The sequence below is a fragment of the Opisthocomus hoazin genome, chromosome 5 (assembly GCF_030867145.1).
Source record: "Opisthocomus hoazin isolate bOpiHoa1 chromosome 5, bOpiHoa1.hap1, whole genome shotgun sequence".
In the NCBI taxonomy this organism is placed as follows: domain Eukaryota; kingdom Metazoa; phylum Chordata; class Aves; order Opisthocomiformes; family Opisthocomidae; genus Opisthocomus; species Opisthocomus hoazin.
Window position 1 is genome coordinate 49,217 of NC_134418.1, and position 7,660 is coordinate 56,876.

Here is a 7,660-nt window from a genome sequence, read left to right on the forward strand (position 1 = left end):
TTTAAAATAAGGGCGGTAAACAAAATAAACAGAAACATAGAGAGTAAATTTTAAAAGCGATGGGGATTAAGAAACAGAAAACTAAATAAAAGCAGATGTAAAAAAAATTTAAAATCCGTGTGATTAAGAGAGGAAAAAGTACAAAATAAGGATGGCAAACTAAATAGAGACATAGCAAGTATATTATAAAAGCAACAGGGTGCACGTCCCACAGAAAAGAAAATATAGGGATAGGGAGCTTGATAAAAGCAGACATAGAAACGGAATTTGAAAACCCAAGGGATTAAGGGGTGTAAGAATTAAAAAATAGGGAGAGCAAACTAAATAAATGAAGACACGGACAGAAAATTTAAACAGCGAGGGTGCTACTGAAATGCGAGAAATCATTTTCAAAAGACAGCAAATGGAAAAGGTAGGCGTAGAAAGAATATTTTTAAAGCAATACACAATAGGGAACTAAAGCGCCGCAAGACTACAGCTCCCAGCACGCCGCGAAAGGCACCTTCCCATCTGCCGGAGCTGGCGGGGACACCGCACCCCGCCCACCGGTGCACCCAGTAGCCCCTCGAGCACCCAGCGCAGCCGCGAGGCTCCGGGTAGCCCCCGCCGGCGGCTCCGACGCGGCGCCGCACCCCCACCGCTCCTCGCCTCCGACACGGACCCGGCTGGCCAGGCTGCCCCCCAGCAGCTCCTGCCGCCCGGCTCCGACACGGTGCCCGGCGGCCCGGCAGGCACTGCTGCTCTCCTGGGGGCTTTCCCCAGGACCCCCTGGTCGGTCACCCCCCTCCCCTCCCCCTCCCCCGGTCACTTTCTCCTTTGCTGCAGCCGGAGCTCGGCAACAGCTCCACTCCTCCCTCAGCTCGCACTGGCCCCTCCACAGCCACCTGGGGCATGGCAGCACCGGCACACTCACCGGCAGCCACCGCATTAAAGGGAGGGGCCGTCACCATCAGCCCCACTACCCGCACCTGCGGCTTCTCCAGCCCCGGCCCACAGCTGGAGCCCAGCAGGAACAGGGGGCCATCTCCTGAGCCATGAAGTCAGTCTCTTCCGCCCCTGGGGTCCGTCACAGCCCCTTGTCCCATGTAAAGGAAGCACAGACACAGGTGGGAAGGCAAAAGAGATGATGGGTATTTATTCAGTCACACACCGAATCAATCTGGGGAACGGGTCTGCTCTGAGCCTCGGTGCCCCCTACGCTCCCCCTGCCCCTCCGACACCTCGGCAGTCCGTCCCAGAGCTGCACCCATCAGTCCAGTGGGGAACAGTTGGTCAGTCGGCTCCTGGAATGATGCGCTGCTGGACAGTAGCTGCCAAAAATGAGGAGCAAGGTGCAGGCCACTACAAGAGAGGAGAAAAGTGACAGATGGCTGGACAGCGGCAGTGTAACAAGAAAGCACGAAGCAGGGAAAGGGACAGCGAGAGAAGGATGGGGACAGGCAGTCCCACAGAGATGGAGAAACGAAGAGCAGCAGCAGAAAGAAGAGGGAGCAGAACATAGACCAAAAATGAAGAACGGGGAGCAGGAAGGAGATGCCAAAAAAAAAAAAACCCTGCAGCATGACAGAGGAAAAAAGAATAGCGGCAGGGACCTGGGCAAAGAGAGATAAGGAAATAGAATAGAATAGACATGGAGAAAGCAGTAGATCTGTGACGCGCTACGGAGCCGAGAAGGAAGGCCTCGAATCAAGGGACAAGGAGCCAGACAGAGAGCACCAAAGACAGCAAAAGTACTCACAGGCTATGGGACAGAGAAGAAGAAAAGCAATACTTCTAACCGGGAGGTAAACAGAAAGAGGGAAAGAAGGAAAAAAATGCCACGGGCTGCAGGGCAGAAAGAGGGAGGATCTAAAAAGATGGGGACAAGTCAGAGACAGATGGAGAAAGAAGGTACACAAGAGCAGAAAAAAAAACTAATCGTAGCAGTGTGGGAAAGAGAGCAAGCCAGGGGAGGGACTGGGATGCAGAAGAGGGGTGACAGGGCCCCGAGGGCCCAGGACTCACCGCAGCTCTCGCTCTCGGTGCTGCCAGGAGACTTTGACACTTCAGATGCTTCTCTCTCCTTCTCTCTTCCCTTCTTCTTCTGTAACTCCAATCGTTTGGCTCTTCTCCACCTGAGAGTAAATGCATGTGGGTGTCTTATAACTCATACAACATGCAGCTTGCTAGACAATAAGCCTCACACGCACACTACATGCAGGAATAGGACAGAGAAAAAGAGAATGTGATGAGTGGGAAGCAGAACACACAGATCGAGAGAAAACTTGAATCAGAGGAATAAACGAGGCAGGAAAGAGAGATAAAGAAGCCAGAGGAAAGAGCCTTTCTAGCCTCTACTTGCTCCCCCGGTCTCCCACCCCTCTGCAGCCTCCCACCCCTTTCCGGCCTCTACTCTAGCCCCCGGCCTCCCACCCCGCTGCAGCCTCCCACCCCTTTCCGGCCTCTCTTTCTTTCTGGCCTCTACTCTCGCCCCCGGCCTCCCACCCCTCTGCAGCCTCGCACCCCTTTCTGGCCTCCTTTTCTTTCTGGCCTCTACTCTCGCCCCCCCCCCCCCCCCCCCCGGCCTCCCACCTCTTTCCAGCCTCGTTTTCTTTCTGGCCTCTACTCTCACCCCCGGCCTCCCACCCCTTTCCAGCCTCCTGTCTTTCTGGCCTGTACTCACTTCCCCCAACCTTCCACCCCTCTGCAGCCTCCCACCTCCTAGTTTTATGGCCTCTACTCGCCCCCCCGGCCTCCCACTTCCTATTTTTCTCGCTCTACTTAACCCATCCTCCCACCTCTTTCCGGCCTCCTTTTTTTTCTGGCCTCTACTCTTGTCCCCAGCCTCATATTTTTCTGGCCTCTACTCACCCCCCAGGGCCTCCCACCCCGCTGCAGCTTCCCACCCCTTTCCAGTCTCCTATTTTTCTGGCCTCTACTCAGCCCCTCGCCCCCCTCCGGCCTCCCACCCTTCGTCAGCCTCCCACCCCCCATTTTGCTGTCCTCTACTTAACGCAGTTTCCCAGCCCTCTGCAACCTCCTACCCCTTTCCAGCCTCCACTCGCCCTCCTCCCAGCTTCCCACCCTTTTTCAGCCTCCCACTCCCATCCCCTACAGTGCAGAACACACAGACAGAGAGAGAAAAATGACAGGGAACAGGAAAAAAGGTACTAAGAAACAAAGAAAGAATCAGATGAAGGGGGTGATTTGGGTTGGAACCCCAACACAAACCAGCAAGGGACTAGAGGACAGAGAGAGAGGAGGAGAAGAAAGGGCCAGGAAGCAGGACAGAGAAGGAGAGAAAAGCAAAAAGGGAGAGCCGGCTGGACAGGGAGGTACACTAAGAAATAACCAGACAGGCAGCAGGATAGAGAGACAGAAAAACTGGAACAGGAAGCAGGACAGAGGAACGGCGAGAGGAAACAAGGGCCAGGGAGCAGAACAGCAGTGGAGAAAGAGGCACTGGGGCAGTAGGATAGAAAAAGAAGGAAGGAAGGAAAGGCCAGAAGAAGGACAGGGAATAATAGCAAAGGGAGAGGAGGACAAGGAGCAGGACAGATTGTCAGAGAAAGACAGGGAGCGGGACAAGGCAATACTGAGAGAGAAGAAGGGGACAGGGAGGCAGGATAAAGTGAAAGACAGGCAAAACTAAGAGACATGGGAGCAGGACAGAGATGGAGGGGGGAAAAGCCTCAGCTGGGCAGCAGGGAAGAAGGGGAAAAAAAGCACTGGGCTGCAGGACAGAGGGAGAAATTAAAACACAGACACAGGGAGCAGGACAGAATGACAGAGAGAGAAAAGGGACAGAGAGCAGGACAGCACTGGGAGGACAGTGGGAGAGAGGTATGAAGAAAGAAAAAAATACCGAGGAAGAGAGAAAGGAGAAAAGGGACAGCTAGCTGTACAGGGGGATAGAAAAAGAAAGGATGGGAGAGCGAATGGTGCAGAGAGAGAAAGGCAGAAAAAGCCATGAGAGGAAGCAGGGCACAACGACAGCAAGAAGAAAAAGGAAAGGGACAGGCATCTAGACAGAGACAGAGAAAAAAAGCAGCAGGGACACAGGAAAAGACACAGAAAGAGCAGGGCACAGAAAGATAGATCAGGACAGTGGCAGGATGGAGATGGAGAAGAAACACCCGGGATGGTCAACAGGACAGAAAGGAATAGGCATATGGGCAGGCAGTGGGACGAATGGATACACTGAGAAACAACAGGACAGGATGCAAGACAGAGCAACAGACCATAATAACGATAACGAGAGAGAAAGACATAGACTGTGAGAAGCACGTAGTGTGTCAGAAAAAATGAGAAGTATATTAGGAGCTCTGCAAAGAGACGGAGTATGGAGAAAAAAACAAAGGGGGCCAGGGAGCAGCGCAAATGGTCAGAGAGAGTAAGACATGAACAGGAAGGAGGACGGGAACAGTGAGATACATGATGAAAAAAACAGCGACAGTGAGCTAGACAAAAGGATACAGAGAGAAAGAGAAGGAAGGAGGAGGAAGAGGAATAAGAAGGCAGGGACATAGAGTAGCATGTACAGGCGCAAAGGAGAACACCAACAGGGAACAGGGCAGAGAAATTGTGGAGGGAGAAAAAGAGGGAGAGGGAGCAGGACGCAAAACATAAACAGAAGAGGGGATGTATGGGGAAATTAAAAAAAAAAAAAAAATAAAAAAAATCATAGCATCACAGCACTGTAGGAAAGAGAGGGGGCCATGGCGGGGCTTGGGATGCAGAAGAGGGGCAACAGGGCCCCAAGGGCCTGGGACTCACCGCAGCTCTCGCTCTCAGCGTTGCCAGGAGACACTGCTGCTTCAGATGCTTCTCTCTCCTTCTCTCCTTCCTTTTCCGTAAGTCCAGTGACTTGTCTGTCCTCCAGCCAAGAGAAAACACGCATGTCTCGCAGCTCTAACGAGACGAGGCTCCCTAGACATACAGCCTCACTCTCCAATGTACTATGCACAGGAACAGGAAAGAGGGAAAGAGAGAGAGTACGATGAGCGGGCAGCAGAACAGACAGATCAAGAGGGAATCATGGAATCATCAAGGTTGGAAAAGACCTCGAAGATCATCAAGTCCAGCTGTCAACACAACAACATCATGCCTGCTAAACCACGCCCTGAAGTGCCATATCTACATATTTTTTGAACACCTCCAGGGATGGGGACTCCACCACTTCCCTGGGCAGCCTGTTCCAACGCTTCACAACTTTCAGTTAAGAAATTTTACCTAATCTCCAATCTAAACCTCCTCTGGTGCAACTTGAGGTCATTTCCTCTCGTCCTATTGCTAGTTACTTGGGAGAAGAGACCAACACCCACTTCACTACAACCTCCTTTCAGGTAGCTGTAGAGAACAGTAAGGTCTCCCCTCAGCCTCCTCTTCTCCAGACTAAACAACCCCAGTTCCCTCAGCCACTCCTCGTAAGACTTCTTCTTTAGAGCCCTCACCGGCCTCATTGCTCTTCCCTGGACGTGGTCCAGCAACTCAGTGTCCTTCTTGTACTGAGGGGCCCAAAACCAAACACAGTACTCGAGGTGCCGCCTCACCAGTGCCAAGTACAGGGGCACGATCATGGCCCTACTCCAGCTGGCCACACTATCCCCGATGCAAGCCGGATGCCGTTGGCCTCCTTGGCCACCTGGGCACACTGCTGGCTCATGTTCAGCTGGCTGTCAACCAACACCCCCAGGTCCTTTTCCACCGGGCAGCTCTCCAGCCACTCTTCCCCAACCCTGTAGCGTTGCATGGGGTTGTTGTGACCCAAGGGCAGGACCTGGCACTTGGCCCTGTTGTTGAACCTCACACAATTCGCCTCGTCCCATTGATCCAGTCTGTCCAGATCACTCTGCAGAGCCTTCCTACCCGCAAGCAGATCGACACTCCTGCCCAACTTGGTATCATCTGCAAACTTACTGAGGGAGCACTCAATCCCCCCAGCCAGATCATTGATAAAAGTATTAAACAAGACTGGCCCCAAAATGGAGCCCTGGAAAACTCCGCACGTGACCGGCCACCAGCTGGGTTTAACTCCATTCACCACCACTCTCTGTGCTCAGCCTGAGAAATTTAATCAGAGTAATAAAGAAGGCAGAAGGGAGAGAAAAACACAGGGAACAAGCCAGAGGGAAAGGTGTGTAAGGGGGGGACACACAGATCAGGACAAAGAGGTGGAGAAAGACAAAAAAAGTGATGGGGTGCGGGATGAGAAAAAAGGCCAAGGAACAGGACAGAGGGGAGTAACGGGACAGTGAGCCGGACAGGGGCATATAGCAAGAAACAAAGGGACAGGCAGCACTGTGGAGATGTACAGACAAAGAGTTACAGGGAGGATGGAGGACAGAGAGAATAAGAGAAAAGGGACAGCGAGCGAGGCAGAGATGGAGAAAGAAATGCTGGTGACAGAGAGACGGGGAGGAGAGCAACTGGATAGAGGCAGAGAGAGGGAGAAAGGAAGAAAAAAATAGCCATGAGTAGAAGGTCAGAGGGACAAGGAAAAGACAGGAGGAAGGATAGAGCGACAGAGAGCTAGACAGAAAGATACTGTGAAATAGAGAGCAACAGGGAGCAGGATGCTGGGATAGACAGCAAACGAAAGCAACAGAGAGAATGCTAGATCCTGGGACAAGAATATTGACTAGAGAGCTGCTGGCGTGAACTTACCTCACCCTGTAAATACGATGAGCCAGAAGCAGTGCCCCGATTGCTCCAGAGCCCCTTCGGACATAGCTGTTGATACAGATGGCTGGGGCCAGCAATAGCTGTTTGGTCTAATTTAGAAAGGACATGTTTAACAGCATTGCCAACACCCTTGGATAGCTAGAATGGGCCCCATCCAGCAATGTATTCGTACTCCCTTACTTCACAAAAAGGCGTGGGAGACCAGGGGGAGCAAGTAGAGGCCAGAAAAATTGGAGGCCGAAAAGGGGTGTGAGCGCAGAGTGCAAGTAAAGGCTAGAAGAAATTGGAGGCTGAAAAGTCGTGGGGGCCAAAAACTGGTGGGAGGCCAGAAAAATTGGAGGCTGAAAAGGCGTGGGAGGCCAGAGGGCAACTAGAAGCCAGAAAAAAGTGAAGGCTGCAAAGCGCTGGGAGGCTGGTGGGTGGGTAGAGGCCTAAAAGGGACAGGAGGCCAGGGGGCAAGTAAAAGCCAGAAAAAAGTGGAGGCTGCAAAGGGGTGGGAGGCCATAAAAATTGGAGGCCAGTATTTTCAGACAGCTCTCTTCCTTCCTCTTCCTTAATATGCTACATATTAATAAGGCCCTGCCTCTTTTCATGTGGATCTCAAAGTGAAGAGCTCATACGCTGAAACTTCAGTTCACTCTGTCTCACCTTCAGAAGCAGCGGGTTCAGACGTCGGATGGCCAGGTTTAAGTAGCGGAACACAACAATGCCACAAAAAGACAGGGGTGGGAAGCAATAAAAGGCACACTTTTCTCCATGAACAGAGTATCACATTGAGATTGGGAATCATAGTAATTTCCAGAAGTCTAGTGGAGAAAAAAGGATGGGATCCCAAGACAGCAAGTCAACCTCAACAACTGCAAGAGAGAGGATGTGTGAATGACATCAGCTGCCATCAGAAAGCAGACAGCCCAAGGGATGTGGTGGTAGGAGCACCAGGAGAAGAGGAAGCACTTGCAGGAACCAAGATTCCACCTACGGCAGAGAGAATAAAATG